General features: G+C 38.1%; 1 protein-coding gene across 2 annotated transcripts in view; it reads right to left on the reverse strand.

Annotated features, from left to right (window-relative positions):
* Positions 1-18,270, reverse strand: part of LOC109398102 (mitoferrin) — a 367,824-nt gene that overhangs the window by 342,797 nt on the left and 6,757 nt on the right. For both annotated transcript variants that reach the window (XM_062853925.1, XM_029853947.2), the window contains exon 2: positions 11,859-11,983. The gene's annotated coding sequence lies outside the window, so the exon portion shown is untranslated. The remainder of the gene's footprint in view (positions 1-11,858; positions 11,984-18,270) is intronic.

Below are 18,270 nucleotides of genomic sequence, written 5' to 3' on the forward strand. Positions count from 1 at the left end.
GGATTCTGTTAGTTATTCTTTTCTGCATTCTTTCAGGAATTTTTGCTGGAATTCCTTCGAAGATTCCTTCCATGATTCCTGCTGTTATTCCTTACAGGATCCCTCCCGAAAAAAAAATTGAAAAAATATATGTTTCTTCCGAGATTGTTTTCAGGCAACCCTAGATCATAGAGACATCTTCTATGGTTCTTGCAGGAATGCCTGCTCAGCTTCTGGCCGGCATCCCTGTCATGATCTCTCTAAGGAACAAATCAGGTATTCTTTACGGGATTCCTTCAGGAATAACTTCAGGGATTTCTGCCAGAATTGCTTGAGAAAATTCTGAAAGGATTCTTTGAGAAATTTTACCCAGCATTCTTTTACGGATTTCTTCTGGAATTACTTCACAGATTCATTTTAGTATACTTTCAAAGTGTTCTGTCGAAACATATTCAAAGAATCCTAATGGAATTCTCGGGATTTATACAGCAATTCCTCCCGGGATATCTTCTGTGATTATTTCAGGGATTCCTACCAAGCTTTCAGTTGAGATTCCCTCAGAACTCTACCAGATATGACTATCAGAATTCTTTCTGTATATCCTCTCGGGATTCATTCGGGGATTTCACATTATCTTTTCGATGTAACTTTGATAGTGCCCAGAATAGCACCATAAAATTCACATATTGTTCACGAATAAACAATCATGGAGTAGTACAAACATAAGTGGAGAAGCCGTGTAGAGTATATCTGGTTGAAATTTTATATCAAAACATGTAATGATGATGAACCTGGGCGTGTTAGTAGAATACCTGCAAATACGAGACACCGAAGACGACCATATAGTTGAGGTCGAAATACGTATCTGTCAAAGGAGATACATTAAATGGAACAGTACTTAACACGATTTTCTTTTTTAAATATTAAAAACTTCTCAAAAGTTTACGTATGGTGAGTACGTAAAGAGAGTGTGCGGGGTACTGAAGGAAAAACTCAATTACTTTATTAGAAATAATTATCTGTGTAAAATCTAACTTCTAAAGTATTTTAACGTTTGTTTATGCCACACATAATGAGCTCTCTTTATTTGATTTGTTAAAAAAAATAAAATGTTGAACACTGCTGTCGAAAGTACATGAAATTACAAGAACCATGCATTGCATACTTTTAGGCGTTTATCGGGTTATATTTCTGCCCCAATTTAAAAGTCCATTTTTTATTCTTTTTGAGTAGTTATCATCTCTCTCACGTGTTTAGAGCTGCATTTTATCTAAACGGATCAGAATATAACGATAGCGTAGAAGTTGTGCTGAAGTAGAACTCGAGAAAATTATCAGATATTGAGGACCTACAATGAAGATTTTTTTTTTTGGAACTACACCATAGACTTCCATTTTTTTCATCAAATCATGCTTATTCTATTGGAACTTGACCTTTGATAACAAATTTATTTAAAGATTTAAATTGTGAGACACCTCGGGCGTTAAAACGGGTAAATTGCTGAATTTTGACGTCAATAAAGCAGGTTTACCGGGCATTTATATTGGCATTTCATAGTGTCTTTATGCTCTTATCCATGAATTCTGCAACAAATACAGGCAGAATTTTCCTGAAGAATTTCTTCAACTAAATCCCATTAAAATAAGGAGAATGATAATTCCAGGTTGTGACAGATAATTTTAAACGGTGTGTTCACAGAGCCTAAAACATAAAATAATGTAAAAAGTCTGATTGTTCCATAAGAAAGTATAGATATACTTTTTTAATTTAGGGGAAAAGTGGAAAAAATCGTACAAAATATCAAGTCAATTGGTTCAAAATTGACTGAGTTATAGCGAAAAAGTGCCAAAAATGGAACTCCTGCCGAAATGGTTCTACAGGTGTCCGGCCATTTGGCCGAATGCCGTTTGGCCGAATGCCGTTTGGTCGAACGCCATTTGGCCGAATGCCATTTGGCCGAATGCCGTTTGGCCGAATTGTGTTCAAAAGAATTCAGAGGAAGTTTTGACATTCCAACTACCAATATGATCATCAGAAATATTTCCTTCTTTTAACCATAGGCTATTCTTTCTAGTTTTGACATTCAGGGATGAGTTGGCGGTGAACCTGTCAATATTTTATCAAAGATTTTTCCTTCTTTGAATCATAGGCTGTTCTTTCGAGTTATACTGATGCGAGGAATAGTGACATGGTCACTTAAGTTCATCATTTATTTTCGGCCAAACGGCATTCGGCCAAATGGCATTCGGCCAAATGAACCATTCGGCCAAATGGCGTTCGGCCAAATGACCCGGAACCGGTTCTACATACTTCCCTACAGGCTGAGTTAATGAGCGTCAATTCCTGTTGTTTGGATGTAGAAAAAAAAAAACAAATCTGGCACCACCAACCAAGAACACCCCAACATGATGAGTTTACTCCTTCATTCCCATTCTTAGTCCTTTCGATATTGGGTGGGGTCATGTTCTCCCATTGAATGAGAAACACTGTAAAATCCCTCCTCTGCTTCATGTCCCATTTCCGACACTTTGTGCTACAAAGTTTCACCGCTGCTGGCTGGTCCGTCGTCTCGTCTGTGACCGCCGGACGAGCACGCCACGGCAATGACTCGAATATCAATTTTCCCATTCGGCCGAGTTCTACGGTCTATCACCTTTCCTGTCCCGCGTGCCATCGCGGCGAAATCAAGGACATCTCATCATGCAGGATGAATGAAGGAAGGCTGCCCATAAAGGCAGGAACTTTGAATACAGCTAAATGCGGGCACGGAGGGAAATGTTTTATCAGGGTTTGTTAAAACAGATTCTACAATGTTACAATAGGGGGATTCACTTAACAGCGTAAACTGATTAAACTGATTAAACGTCGCGATCACCAAGGCAATCTTTGATTATTTCATTCGCAAATTCATGAAACATTTCAAATAAGCAGAAAATCATGGCTTACGCAGCAATTTAATCTGTTTAGTGAGTACCCCTAATGATTTTAATAGCAAGGATTGTTTTACAAGTTGTACCAAATAGAAGATGTTAGTTCTATGGTACAATGATAACCAATTTATAATGAACAGTGTTTAAGCAAACTCGATAAAGCACGAAATGTTCAAAAGAGAATCGGTTTACGATTTTCGATACAGTTTTCCTGTTTCCTCATCTATCAACAATGTTACATAACACCTTCAATAAACCTCAATGGGTAGGAGATTGCTGAACGATAAAGGACTACACGAACCGTCTCGTTACTAGTGGAAACGATAAACATAAAAGGTCAGAAATAGAACTACCCAAACGATATTCTTCCAAATAGACACAAGACAGACATAATGTAATCAAATCGAGACAGCAATGCATCGTCAAAAAATGACTCACGCAACAGTAATCAGGGTTGCAGTCAGCACAAGTTCCAGCACAAAAGAAAACAACAGCAATAAAAAATCAATTAAAAACACCTAATAAGGTCAAAGTCACGATTTCAGCCGCAAGATCTCCTCGCCTAATCAGCTCCCCAGCGCAAAAAGTGCGACTAGGCACGGTTCTGATAACAACAGCAGCCTGCGTAACGTGTAACGTGATAACGTTCGGTCTGTCGAAACTTCCCTACTTCAAATACGTTCTCAGAAAAAAAATATATGATAGATTCCCCTCGCTACGCTCGCACACGTGCTGCCCTCTCTCGTCGTCGCTCCCTCGCAATGATCAGAGGATGTAGGGAAAAATCGATAATTTTATACTTTCCACACCGACATACCGCATTCCATCCCCGGGTTTACTTCTCCGGTCCGGGTGAACTCATCCACCGAGTAGCTCAACGCGCTGTACTGTGTGTTGTAGTACAGATAACTACGTCGTTGTGCTGCGGTGGTCGCCATCTTGTTCATTGGGTTCGGTGCGATGAGAATACGTCCAAATGTTTTATGATTGGATAATTTGGGAAAGTCATGTTTGGTGTATTGAGGTGATTGGAATAGTCGAAGTCGACTATGAATAGATTAGCTCCAGTTTCGTTTGGAACGTGCTCTGCACCATATCATGGAGGTTATTGCGTTTCATAGCTTGTCCTATTAATGGCCCGATTCTCTCCAATGAAATATTGATTATATTATGACACGCAGTCAGAACAATTTTGAACTATTATTTGGATGATTAAGTTGAAACAGCTTAATAAAGAACATAAAAGGATTGCTCAATCGATGCTGATTATGTCAGTAGTAATAGCAGTCCTTCTTCGAAAAATGGACAAATTGAAATGTAGATTTTCGGAAAATAAATTCAAGTAGTTCTGGTGGGATTTGAACCTTCGTCTCCCCAGTTCGCTAGACAGGGTGCGTTAACCAACATCGCTACAGAACGCCAATCTGAATCCAATACCCACCTAAACCAACGCTCTTTTTCACAACTCTACATTAGCGTGGTTCAAAAAATCGTTTTTGCTCCACACCGCTTATTCGATTCCTAACCAGATTGTATGCCTTCTCCCAAAATTTGAGCTCATTTGGTTGAAAATTGAGACTGCACAAGCCCATCAAAGTTTGTATGGGAATTACTATGGGAAAATGATGTTTTTCATTCAATCGACCGTAGCATTTTCCCAAGTGCCCTAGTGGGTTAGTCGACCCTTGGTAATCCTAGGCTACTCTATCAGCTACAACTTTGCCGAAGACCGCAATCAAATCGGACGCCTCATTAATTAATTATCGATTTCAGGCCAAACATTTCAATAGGTCCTATCTGCATTTGAGAGGCTCTCTTTCTTCACTTTCTCTTTCAATTATTAGAATGTAATGATACACTTTTCAACTACCTTTGCAGTACAAATCAAAAGACGATTGTTTTGACCATCGATCAATGCAAGGAGGCAATCTAAATACATATAAACAGCTGAGATATTAACGAAAGAGAGAGAAACCAAAGAGAGCCTCTCTTCTGCAGATTGGACCTTTAGACATGTTTGGCCTGATTTGTATCCAACTGGGCAAACTTTAACAGTGATTCTCCAGCTTCCCAGCAGGCAACATTGCTGCATATGGCGCCAAGGATAGCACACTGAAATCATGGCTACTATTCTCCACTGCAAAATGCAGTGATGCCCATCGATAAGTTTAACCATCATGAGTAAAGATTTCGATTCTGGATAAAAATCGGTAACTAATTAATGAGGCGTCCGATTTGAATGCGGTCTTCTGCAAAGTTGTAGCTGATCGAGTAGCCTAAGATTACTAAGGGTCAACTAACCCACTAGGGCACTTAGGAAAATGTTACGGTGGATTGAATGAAAAACATCGTTTTCCCATAGTAATCCCCATACAATCTTTGAAGGGCTTGTGCAGTCTCAATTTTCAACCAAATGAGCTCAAATTTTGGGAGGAGGCATATAATCTGGTTAGGAATCGAATAAGCGGTGTGGAGGAAAACCGATTTTTTGAACCACGCTACTCTACATCTCCTTCGGTCCTTACAAGTCCACTAGGTTGAGGTAGGAATTTTATTCAGGTTGGCGTTCTGTGGCGATGTTGGTTAATGCACAATGTCTAGCGAGCTGGGGAGACGAGGCTTCAAATCCCACCAGAACTACATGGTTTTATTTTTCGAAAATCGTCATTACAATTTATCCATTTTTTCAACACATTTGCAACTATGAACTTCAGGTTTTACGTATGGTTTTGGTTACCCAAAAAACATTTACATTTGAGTTGAAGAGAATAATAGCAATAATAATAATAAGAGGTATTACTGCATCTCCGTATCCACAACGAGAAAAATCTTTGTAAAGCAAACGTTGATCAGTTTAGACGCCCTCCCTCAACTTCGTAACGCTTTTTTATTGGAAACCCTATTTTTGCATCGACCGTAACGCTCGAGCAGTCCCTTTCACTCCAACAAAATCGTTACGTAAAATGTCGACGGCCCCCGCTAGTATTCCAACAATTCTACCAGATTGTCTGCTCAATTTTAAGTTATCTGGAATTCTACGACTAATTTGCAATTTGCAGTTGCAGTACAAAATATCAAAGCATAGGGAACCTCTCGAAACGAATCAAATAGCGGCCTATGAAAGCCATTCTTATTTCTATGAGAAAACAATAACAAACAATAATAAGGATGCACCATATGACGAGTTGGGAACCACTGAAAATAATTGTAAGATGACTCGTCGGCCCTAGTTTTTCACAAACCTTTATAACTTGCTATATGCAAATATCAATAACAACGATACAAAATTTTGCTCTAAAGTATTTAGTTTTATTTTCATTTTTAGCTCTGTGATTTGTGAGTTGAATTGAATTTATTTTCTAATTTTTGTTCAAATCAAAGCCGTTTTCCACTTCATAAAGATACATACAGGTGAAAAATTATTAAAAGTGAACCACAAGTTGGAAAGGTTGAGAACCTCTGATTGCTAAATCAAGGGTTTGATCTCAAGTAAATTTCTAGAGAAATTGCAGAATTATCTTTAGAAATTCCCAAAACAACGAACGAACCGTGTTAGTAATTCAAGAATTGTTGAAGAAATTCTAGGAGATCTTCCTTCATCAACTCCTAGAAGACGCGTGGAACTACATCTGCAGGAACAACTCCTGAATTATCTGAAGCAATTACTGCAGAATATTACGTAGAAATCACTGGTAGGTATCCTTGAACAACTCCATGAGCAGATTTTCTGAAGGAACTCTATGAGACTTCACTTTCTGAAGCAACTCCTGCAGGATCTCGTAAAACAACTCCGGTAGAGGACTTCCTGAAGCAACTCTTGGAGAACTTCCTGAAGCAGCTGTTGGAGAACTTCTTGAAGCAACGTCTGGAAGGATTTCCAGAGGACTTTATAAAGCAACTCCTGAAAACTTCTTGAAGTTATTACCAAAACACTTTCTCAAGCAAACCCTGGAAGACTTCCTGAAACAAGTTCTGAAGAGCTTCTTGAAACAGCTCTTGTAGCTCCTGGATTATCTAAAGAAATTTCTGAAACAACTCCTGCAGTATTTCCTGGAGTAATACTAGAATATTTTTCTAAAGGACTTTCTAAAATAAATTTTGTAAAAAACTTCCTCAAGCTAAATCTAGAAGATTTCGCCAAACAAGTGCTGAAGAATTTACTGAAGCAACTCTTGTAGGACTTTCTAAAGCAACTCTCAACAACTCAAAAACTCAACACTTTCTGAAGCAAATCCGTAAGGATTTCTTGAAACATTGGCATTAGGGTTTTTTTACCCAAACCGAACACTGCGAGCTGCAGTCAACGTGATGCAAAACGAAGGTTAAATCAACACCGGCAGAAGAATTATTAAAGTAGCTCTTGGAGGATTTCGAGATGCGGCAACTCCTGCAAAGCTTCTAAACTTTCAAGCAAACCCTGGCAGACTTAGTGAAATAAGTTGTGAAGAACTTCCTGAAGCACCTCTTGTAGGGTTACCTAAGGCAATTTCCGGAGGAACTTCTGAAATATCTCCTGCAGGATTTCTTGAAGCAAGTTCTGGAGGATTTTTTTAAATTGATTTCTGAAGGACTTTCTAGAGCATTTCCTGTAAAACTTCTTGAAGCAACTATCAAAAAAAATCTCAAGTAAATTCGGGAAGTCTTCTAAAAACTTGTTCTGAAGAACTTACTGAAGCAATTCTTGTGATCCATCCTAAAATAATTAACGAAGGACTGCCTGAAGCAACTCTCAAATGACTTTCTGGAGCAACACCGTCAGGATTTGCTGGAACTGGAGGACTTCTTAAAGCAACTCAGGTAGAGAACTTTCTGAAATTACTCTTGGATTAAGCAGCTGTTGGAGAACTTCTTAAAGCAACTTCTGGAGGATTTCCAGAAGAAACTCCTGAATGTTTTGTTTTGAAACTATTCCCGAAGAACTTCATAACGCAATTCCAGTAAAACTTCCTGGAGCAAATATCAAAACACTTTCTCAAGCAAATCTTGGTAGACTTTCTGAAGCAAGTTCTGAACTCCTGGTGGGTTGCCTAAAGCAATTTCTGGAAGATTTTCTGAAAAAAGACTTCTGCATGATTTTCTGAAGCAACTTCTGGGAGTTTTTTTTTTGTTTTTTAATCAATACCTGAAAGCAACATCTCTAATACTTCTTGAAGTTACCATTAAAAAACTTCCTCAAGCAAATCCTTCTTCGTCTTTATGGCTTTACATTCCCACTGGAACTTCCACAGTTAATAATTGAAAGGCTTTCTTTGCTTTGCGTTGAATAAATTTATATATTGTGAGGCAAGTACAATGATACACTACGCCCAGAGAAGTCGAGAACAGCTCCCGATCGGAACGGGAATCGAACCAGCCGTCTCCGGATTGGCGATTCAAAGCCTTATCCACAAGGCTCAATTGAGACCCAAGTGGAGAAGCAAAACCTAGAACACTTCGCAAAAGAAGTTTTGAATAATTTACTTGAGTAACTCTCAAAAAAAAAATCTGAAGCAACTACGTGTGGGATTTCTGAAATAGGTGCTGAAAAAATCCTACAAATCATTTTTTTTAAATCTATTCAGCACAAAAAAAAATCAGCAAAATAAATTGCTGAATTTCAGCAACATTTTTGCTGAACTTCAGCATAAAGTAACATGGAGGGCTTCTTAAATCAACCCCGGTAAAGGATTTCTTGAAGTTGCTCTTGAGGAACATCCTTAAGCAGTTTTTGGAGAACTTCTTGAAGCAGCTTCTGGAGGATTTCCAGAATCAGCTCCAGAAAGTTTTTTTTTGAATCAACTTCCGGAGAACCTTATAACACAATTCCGGTAGAAATTTCTGAACCAGCCAACAAAACACTTTCTCGAGAAAACTTTGACAGACTTTCTGAAACAAGTTCCGAAGAATTTCCTGAAACAGCTGTTGAAGGGCTTCCTGTATCAACTATTAAAGGATTACCTAAATCAATTTCTGGAGGATTGTCTGAAACAACTCTTGAAGGAATTTCTAACGCAACTCCTGAAGGAACTATCAAAAAACCTTCTCGAGTAAATCTTGGAATTCTTCCTAAAACAAGTTCTAAGCAACTTACTTAAGAAAATCTTGTAGGACATCCTAAGGCACTCTTCTACATCCTGGAATACTGCTTGAGAATACTCCCGGAGGACTACCTGATAGAAGTGTTCAGGTATGCAAATTTGATAATTGATGATCAAGAAGATGGATAAAAAAAAAACACAATATCAGTATATGAGTTCCACATAAATGAAAAAAATATTATTGAACTTCTTTCGTCCACAGTAATTTCTAAAAACTCGGACGAACTCCAGGAAGAATTACTGAAGAAGAATAACTCTGGAGAAATCCCTGAAGAAGTTATTGAAAAAAATCTTTATGTGAACCTTGGAAGAACTCTAATGAAAATCCTTGGGGAAACTTTTTTAAGAAATCTTTGAAAGAACTCCTAAAGGAATCTTCGTTGTACAAATCCTTTGAGAAATTTCCGAAGAAATGACAAGGTTAACTTCTAAGGGAGGAACTCCTTAAAAAATCCTGAACAAACTTGATAAGGAGTCTCTGCAGGAACCCCGCAAGGAATCCTGTGGGGACCACAGTTACCTAGATGTCCCCCCGCGGTAGTCATCTTGGATCCTTTATTATTCTGTAGGTACTGGATTGCTTCAAACTGCCTTACACGGAACTTTGAAGATGTGATTTACCTGAAATCGTTGTATTACCAATGCTCGAGTAATGCTTTGTTGTTTGGGCTCCATTTTATCAAAATGCTGTTGTATATCGATAGCGCAGCTCGACGTTGCGACGCTCGACGAGTCGTTGCAAACTTATAAACTTGGCTTGGAGCTTCTGCATGATAGAAGGAACGTCGCAAGCGCCTGCTTCATTTCAGGCCTTCTTCAAAATCGCATCAACTGCTCTTCGTTGCTAGCTTAGATTGGAACCTACATTCCGATCCCTTACAGAATTCCAGAAAAAAAAAACTGAAACTCCTGAAACAAATCTTGAAAGAACTGCTGAATATCATTGAAAAGGCTTCTACAGAAATTCCTTATAATCTTTTGATGAAATTCCTCTATCCGTTTCTGATGGGATTTCTGGGAGAGCTGCTGAAAGAATTTCTGGACAAATATCTTAAGTAATCTTGACTTCCATAGAAACTCCTAATCGAATCCCTAGAGGAACTCTCGAGGGGATGCATTAAGCAAATCCTGAAAGAATCCCTGAGCAAACTCCTGAAGAAGCTCCTAAATAAATTCTTGAAGGAACAAGGAGAACTTCTTAAGAAATCCTGATGGAACTCTTGAGGAAATGCACGGAGGCAATTCTTAAAGAATACCCGAGTAAACTCCTGAAGGTACTGTGTAACTCTTGACGGAATCCCTGGGCAAATTCCTGAAGAAACGTCAGGAAATATTCCTGAGGGAACTCCTAAAAAGGAATCACTGAAAGACTCCACAAGAGAATCCCTGGGGGAACGCCGCTAGCAAATTTTGTTCTAATTCCCAAAGAAACTCCTGTAAAATTATAGAAATCCAAAAAATAATTTCTGAAGGAATTTCTGCAATAATTTAAGGCAGAATTCTTGGACGAATTGCTGGTAAAATCTAATCAAGCCACCGCACTGTAAGCTGATTGTTTTACACACTGTAGATTAACTCTTTAAAATTAGTATTGAGATGTGAATTAACCCTCTAATACCCAACCCCGCCTTCAGACGGGGTATAGTTTGAGCATTTTTGTAATTTTTGTTTCGTGGGAAATCAAAACTTTTATATTTTTGGCTGATATTTAGGACTGTTTTGTATATCTCAAAATGGTTTTTGGTGTATTTTAAGGCGTATTTACATTTTTTAAAAATCATTGAAAAATAGATGTTTTGGTCACCTTTTAGAAGTCATTGTTTATTTTGTATTGAATCGCTACAATTAACATATTTTAAATTTTTCCCAAACCATTCTATCCTTGTTTAATAGTTTAAGGGGATCAATTACACTCTAAAATTATTTTCCTTAAAATTACACGGAAAATAAAATTTTATGAGAAAAAAAATTAAAATAAATATATATCAACAATAATCATAAAATCTCAAAATGTTTTCATCCCAAAAAATCCGTACCCCAAATAGGCTTCCAGGAAAAATATAAAAGTGCGGAGATGTTCAAAAATAAAAATTAGAAAAATAAAATACTGAAATTCACGAAATCGATAATTAAAAAGAACCATCTTCCAAAACATGTTTAAATCGATTTTAGATGACGAAAAAAGATATTTAGATCAAAATCAAAAATTTGGGTATTAGAGGGTTAACAGGCTTTAAATTATTCAGTTGATACCAGTCTAAACTAGTCACATAACATTGGAATGAGTCATGAGCGAGTGGTGCTTGAAGAAAAGTGATATACATAGTTCAAAAACCTATACCTATATCGTACCGTGTAGGCACCAAACTTTGTGCAGTGCTAAACATTGCGCAGTGTTAAGCATTGCGATTTTTTTTGTGAGTTACTCCTTCAAAATTAATATGTTCTAAATTCATATGTTTTATATATGCCCACAATCACTAGCTGCTAGTCTTCCTCGGAATAAAAGTTTTCGTTCTTTTTCTTCTTCTTCTTCTTTATGGCTCGACGTCCCCACTGGGCCTGCCTCGCTTCAACTTAGTGTTCTTAGAGCACTTCCACAGTTATCAATTCAAGGGCTTTCTTTGCCTGCCATAGCATGAATTGGTATTTTGTGAGGCAAGTACAATACACTATGCCCAGTAACGGGAATCGAACCCGCCGTCTCCGGATTGGCGATCCATAGCCTTAACCACTAGGCTAACTGCAGAAGTTTTCGTTATAATTATGTTATGACGATTTTTTGAAAAGTGCGCAAAGTTAGGCAATAGGTACGCAAAGTATGATGCGTTTACGGTACATACATACTGAAAGAAGAAAAATGTTTACTTACCCAAAATGAAACGAAAACTGATATTCTTTTACGACAAGCCTCGGAACCCGATCGCAATCCAGCAACGTACCGATTGATTTTTTATGGACAAACGTTTGCGGGATTCCCCAGTACGTGTTAGAAATCTGAAATTGTAAGGACAGAAAGGGAAACACAAATCAGTCACATCATCTCTGTAGAGTTGCTGATGCAATGCAAGACTAAGGAATTTCGCAGCAGTTGAAGCGAAATGCAATAAAATTGCCCAGCAAACCGCATGCACTTTATGCTTACTCCCTACGAAATGCTTCGAAGGCCGTAGACAGACACGAACGGAAGCAGCCAGTAAAGTTAATGAACACCTATGAATTGATAAAGACGATCGGTTTTTGATTCGAGTGTGTAATGGTCGTTGATCGAGCTAAAATGCCCTATCATTTGAATAACAGATATTTATCTTACGTAGCGACAGACAACTAAAATTTACGGTCACTATTCGTTATTGTCATTCATCGAGGAGGGACGATGCACTCGCATCAGTCGCTCTTAGATGAAGCGTAAAATTAAATTATTCTTTCTACGAATCGCAAATTGCAATGACGGCGAGAGGACATTCTTAACAACTGTTTTTTTTACGAATTACAAGATGCACCCTTCGGCACTGTTGGGAGTAAACACGAGAATGTCTGAAACTAGCAATTCTACTGTGGTGATGGACAACTGAGGCCCGACGACAAACGGTAAACCACTTGACAGCTGATAAAGATATAAATTACACTCGGAGCTTATTTGGAAAACCAAACGCAGATGCACGATGGATGTGTACATACGCCGCCGCCGGCCGCACATGACTTGATGAGTGCAAAAATGAGGTTGTTGATAAAATTACGGATGATTAATCTGTACCTAAAACGTTTCGTAACTTGCTTTGTTCGATTTCACATGTTCCAGGAACAATAAATTAAAATATATTAATCTAAACAGATAATTTTATCAATACCTATTAATCACAAATAGAGGCTGTCGGGGTAATTTGGCCAATGGGGTAATGAATGCACCACATGAAAATTGCCTTAAATCTAGTAAGCTCTAATACTGGTCTGATGTTGAAGTGATTGAAAGTAATTTAATTTAATCTCAAAGAAAATTGGAAAAATAATATTTAAAATCGTTGGTCAAATTACCCAGACGAGGGCTGAACAATGTAGGTATTGTTATACTTTTTGGGTATTTTTGTGGCGGTTTAGTCGTTTCGGGGATGAAGAACAAGTATATGTTTTCTATATCGATCCTTATTGGATCTTCTTCAGGGAATCTGTAATTTTATTGGACGTCTACATTGTTTTTTAACACATTGGTTACGCAACACTTAACACATACCGAATAAATTGTTGTTTCTTCGTCTAGTAGTTGTTTTTTGACAAATTTTAGTTATCATTGTTTTTGCTGTAAAAATTATTGTTAATTGAGGAAAACCTAATTGTCACTTACTATTTTCAAATTTTTCAGTTTTTTGGAACCGGAAAACCTTAAAATTTCGAAAAACAGATTTGGTAGTCGGAACCAGAACCAATACTTTTGCGTATAGCTTTTAAAATGACAGTTTAAAGTTCGTTCTATTCGTGTGTTGTAAGGTCGGTTATATTTGTGTCAGTGTGGTTGGTTTGTGTCATGTTTACATTGGTTCTGTTTTGGTTTGGTAATGTTTTATCGAAATCTCAACTGCTGGGCGTTCGGTAATGGGTGTTTAACGAAATTCTGTAAAAAATTACCAAGTTTCGGTAAAATGTTATCGTTTATCTGGCAAATTCTAACGAAGATCGGTAAACATTGCTAACTTTACCGAACTTAACGGTTGAGATTTCGGTAAAACATTACCGAAGTCGGTGATATTTTCTAAGTGTGTGGTCATTTTGTTCTGCGTGGTCTACTAGTGCTGTCTTTTCCTTTATACTAACGTTGCGTCCGAATTGGTGTCTTCTGCGTCTCCACTAGACTGAAATGTCTTGCCATTTTGCTGGACAGATGTGTCACGACAGAAATGTTCTCTCGCTGTTTGCATGGAAAACAGCGGTGTGATCATTTCTGTTACGTTTTCTGTTTCTGGCTGCAAAATGGCAAGCCATTTCTGTCTAGTGGAGACGTGGGGTTAGTGTCGTCAGTCTGCGAACCTTTGAGCGATGTCCCGATATGCGTGTTTTCAGCTTCGTCATTGTCATTCCAATGTAGCAGCCATCACAGTTGTTACAGTCCATCTTGTGTATTACATTACTTTGGTCGTAATATACAAGAAAAATTTTAACGATTAACGGTAACGCGTTAAATTTTAACGATTAACGACGTTAACATTTTGGTTAACAGTGTCCACCTCTGCTGTAGTCCAATTTACGGTTTTCTTCGAGAAACTCCACCAGTCTGCAGTTTACCATCCTTTCCGTAATCTTGGCAACGCAGCTGGTGAGGACGATTGATCGGTAACTAGCAACGTCGTTTGCAGGACACTGCACTGTGTTTCCAACTTTCCGGGAGTATACCAGCAATCAATTCACGATTGATCATTTGAAGAAAGGTTTCCCTTGTTATCAGAGAAAGACGCTTCAACATCATGTCATCGGGCCAGCCGATTTTCCTTTTGCTCCAGTTTTCCAAGAATGGAAAGGAGCCCAACATTGATCTTGAGGAATTACCCGACATTGATTTACAATAGCGCGAGCGAGCGTTCCTTTTTGTCGTGTATTTGATTTTGAAATCAATTCCTTTAACTCTTCAATTGCCTTGTAAGTTTTTAATCCACCGTCAAATTTCTGATGATGACTGATGCTCGTTGATGGCGTCGAGAAATTCTGACCAGGATTTCTTCCCTTTGGTAATCCTCAATAGCAGACGTCCTCCCTTGATGATCGTCGGGGAAGTTTTTTGTAGGCCTTTAGGCGACATGAACTTGACTGCTTTCTTGGAGATCTAGTTTTTGGAATGGTTGTAGTATCAACTTTGTTAATTAGGTCAGAAAAGCCCAGGAAGGAGCTAATTCACTGACGAGAGCCGCTATAAACTCAAACCAATCGGCTTGAGAATATAACCAACAAGGTCGTCATGTTGTTTCGGGGGCAATATTCTATGGCTAGGACAATCGGTATGTGATAATTTCCTCGAGATTCAGTTTCTACAGATCAAAGGAAACGATTCGTAACAGCGGCAGACATGGATTGCAGATTTAACCTGTTTATAAGAAAAAATAATAATGCAGATCTCAACGATTACATTCAACTGTTTTTAACTGATGCCTACAAGATGTTTTTAAAGAAACGGAAATTCATATATCTGCTATTCTGTCGTTGAACGCAAGACGGATTCTTATAAAACTTTCTTCTGGGAAAATTTAAGAACATCCCTAGAATTTTTCTAATCAATCACTTAGAACTTCTGCAGAGCAACTTTTAGGTTTCCCCGAGAAGTTCCTTTTGGGATTTCTCTAGGTTACCATTCGTACCATTCCGCTCGGTTGTCTCTTGGAATTCGATAATTTTTCGAAGTAAGACTTCTGACCTTAGGGATTTCTTCAGGAGTTCCTTCTCAGATTAACCTAAATGTCTCTTTTTTAAATTTCTTCTAAAGTACTTTCGGGAATTCCTTCAGCAATTCCACCAGGAATAGGAACTCATTAAGAAATCCATTATGTGTTTTCCAAAGATTCAACCATTCTCTTGAAATCCCTTCAAGACTTGCTTTTGAGATTCACCTAGATGTTCCTTCCGAAATTTCTACAGGAGTTCTTGGGACCATTCACAAATTAACATATTCCCACAGGGGCCACCGGAGATCCTTCTGGGGTTTTCCCTAGAAGTTTTTCCGAAATTCCTTCAAAAGTTTTTCTGGTTTTTTTTTTTCAGGAAATCCTTCTGGGGCTTATCCAAATTTCTTCCAGGAGTACTTTGTAGGATTCTTTTTGGTATTTCTGCTGCAGAAGAGATTCTGAATTGTTCTTTTCTCTTTGGAATTTCTCCAAAACTTCTCACTGCGTTTCAGTTTAGGAATCCGCCACGAGTTGCTTCTAGGAGCTCTTCAGTAGTTGCTTTTAAGATTCCGCGAGGAGTTTCTTCTGCACATCATGTTGCAGTTTCTTCTGGAAATCCTAGGGTTCCTAGTGAAAACCCTAGATTGAAATCCTGGATGAATTAATTCCTAACAGATTTAACTCCTAAACTCTTTAAATGAATGTCTCAAAGATTTGCTGGAAAGTCGCAATTCTCCAGGAAATTTATAAAGAAATCTGGAAAAATTCACAGAAATTTTATTTTCCGAGTTTGGCTGTGCAAATCTCGGTTTCTGAATTTTAGCCGAGAATCAGCTAATAAAATGGTAGAATGCTTGGCAACAAGTCGGCATTTATGAACTAAGATCTCACGAAAAGGTTCAGCTGACTACTCGGCTGTGCAAATCTCGACATTCGTAAACCTAATCCTGAAATTCCTAAATTCGGTGTTCACGCTGAGACTTGAGACGTAGATTTTCTGCTGGGATTGCTTTAGGAAATGCCGCGGAGATTCTTGCAGCGATTCCTTCATGAATTCCTCTGGGACTTTCTTCAGTATTATCCTGAGTATTTTTCAGATATTCCTCCTGTGAATTCGGAAGTTTTTATTTCGACTCCTATTTATTTGTATATGTATTTGATTGTAAATTCATCTGACCTTGCTGGTCATAATGAACTCTTAAAACAAGATCAGAAACATTACATCATAACAGCATTGGACTTAAATTAGACACTTATTATTAACATCGTGATTCATCCATAATCATAACACATGTCATAACATTTATCACAACAAATACTATCTTTAATAGTTTTACAAAGTTTACACAATTTACGAGCGAAGAATGACAAACAAGCAAAATTCACATTATTTATGGATTCTTTTTTCGGCCAAGTGGTTCTACTCAAAGCTTGCGTGCAATGCAAACATAGTCTAGTTTAGAAATATCTTCCTTTCTAGACACTGAAATTCCCGTGCAATTCCTCCAGAACTTCTCCGGGAATCCCCGGAGGGATTCCTGGGGGAATTTCCCGCAGGAATTTCCGAAGAAATTTCTGGAGCAATCACCGATCCTCCTCTAGAGCAAATCTCCCGAAATTCCTTCTGAGATTTCTCGAATAATTCCTCCGGAGATTCCCCCCGGAATTCCTTCGAAGGGATACCTGGAGGAATCTCCGAATGAATTTCTGGAGAAATCTCCGAAGGAATTCCTGCAAGAATCTCCGAAGGAATTCCTAGAAGAATCTTTGGAGGAATCTCTGGAGGAATTTCTGGAGGAATCCCCGAAGAAATTATTGCAGGAATCTCCGGAAGAGTTCACGGAGGAATCTCTAGATGAATTCCTGGGGGATTCTCCGAAAGAATTTCTCGAGGAATCTTTGGAGGAATTATTGGAGAAATTTCAGGATGTATTTCTGGAGGAATTCCGGGAGAAATTTTTAGAGGAATTTCTGGAGGAACCTCCGAAAGGTTTTCCTTGAGGGATTTCCGAAAAAAAAATTACTGCAGGAATCTCCGGAGGAGTTCCCGCAGGAATTTCCGGAGAAATTCCTGGAGGATATTGAAGAACTCTCAGGAGGAGTTTCTGGAGAAATCTTCGGAGGTGTAGGAATATCCGGAAAATACCTGGAGGAATCTCCGGAGGAATTTCTGGAGCAATTATTGAAGAAATCTCCCTGATGCCACGCTTGGTGTAATCTTGAAAGAAAATCCTGGAGAAATACCAGAAGAAACTATAAGAGGAGCCCATAAAGTTACTCCTAGAGGATACCTAGAAGGAGCTTCTGGAGGAATCCCGGAAGAAGTTGCTGGAGGAAGGATTTCCCAGATAAATCTAATAAACAATTTCCTGGAGCAACCTCAAAAAGAAATCCTTGAGGATTCATATAAAGAAACGCCCAGAGAAAACCTAGAGGATTACCAAATACATAGTTCTGTTTCAGAAAACACTCCTGGAGAAATCTTAGAATGCATTCGTGTAGAAATCCTAGAAGAAACTCTTGGAATTCCTGCGGGAATCTCAGAATAAATATCTGAGTGAACCTCGGAATAAAAATACTAGAGAAATCCCGGTTGAAATTATTGAAGGTGTAGGGTCAGAAATCACCAACTCTCAATAGCTACACGATTTGTTTGATTTGTGCGCTTCAAGCTAAAAAATAGATTTTTATTTTATCAAATTCATTTTAAGATTAGATCGTAAACTTACAAATTTGGTGTACTGAACTGAAATTCAGGATAGATCGTATCTACAGCTCCACTGAATATTGATTTAATTCTGTAATTACAATTTCACTCTTTAGGTTACGTTTACAATTTCATTGACCGTACTTACTAGTTTTTAGATAACAAATTTAGGCATAATTGCATGATAGATTTAAGATTGAACTATAGATTTA

This window comes from Aedes albopictus, chromosome 2 (assembly GCF_035046485.1).
Source record: "Aedes albopictus strain Foshan chromosome 2, AalbF5, whole genome shotgun sequence".
NCBI classification, from domain to species: Eukaryota; Metazoa; Arthropoda; class Insecta; order Diptera; family Culicidae; genus Aedes; species Aedes albopictus.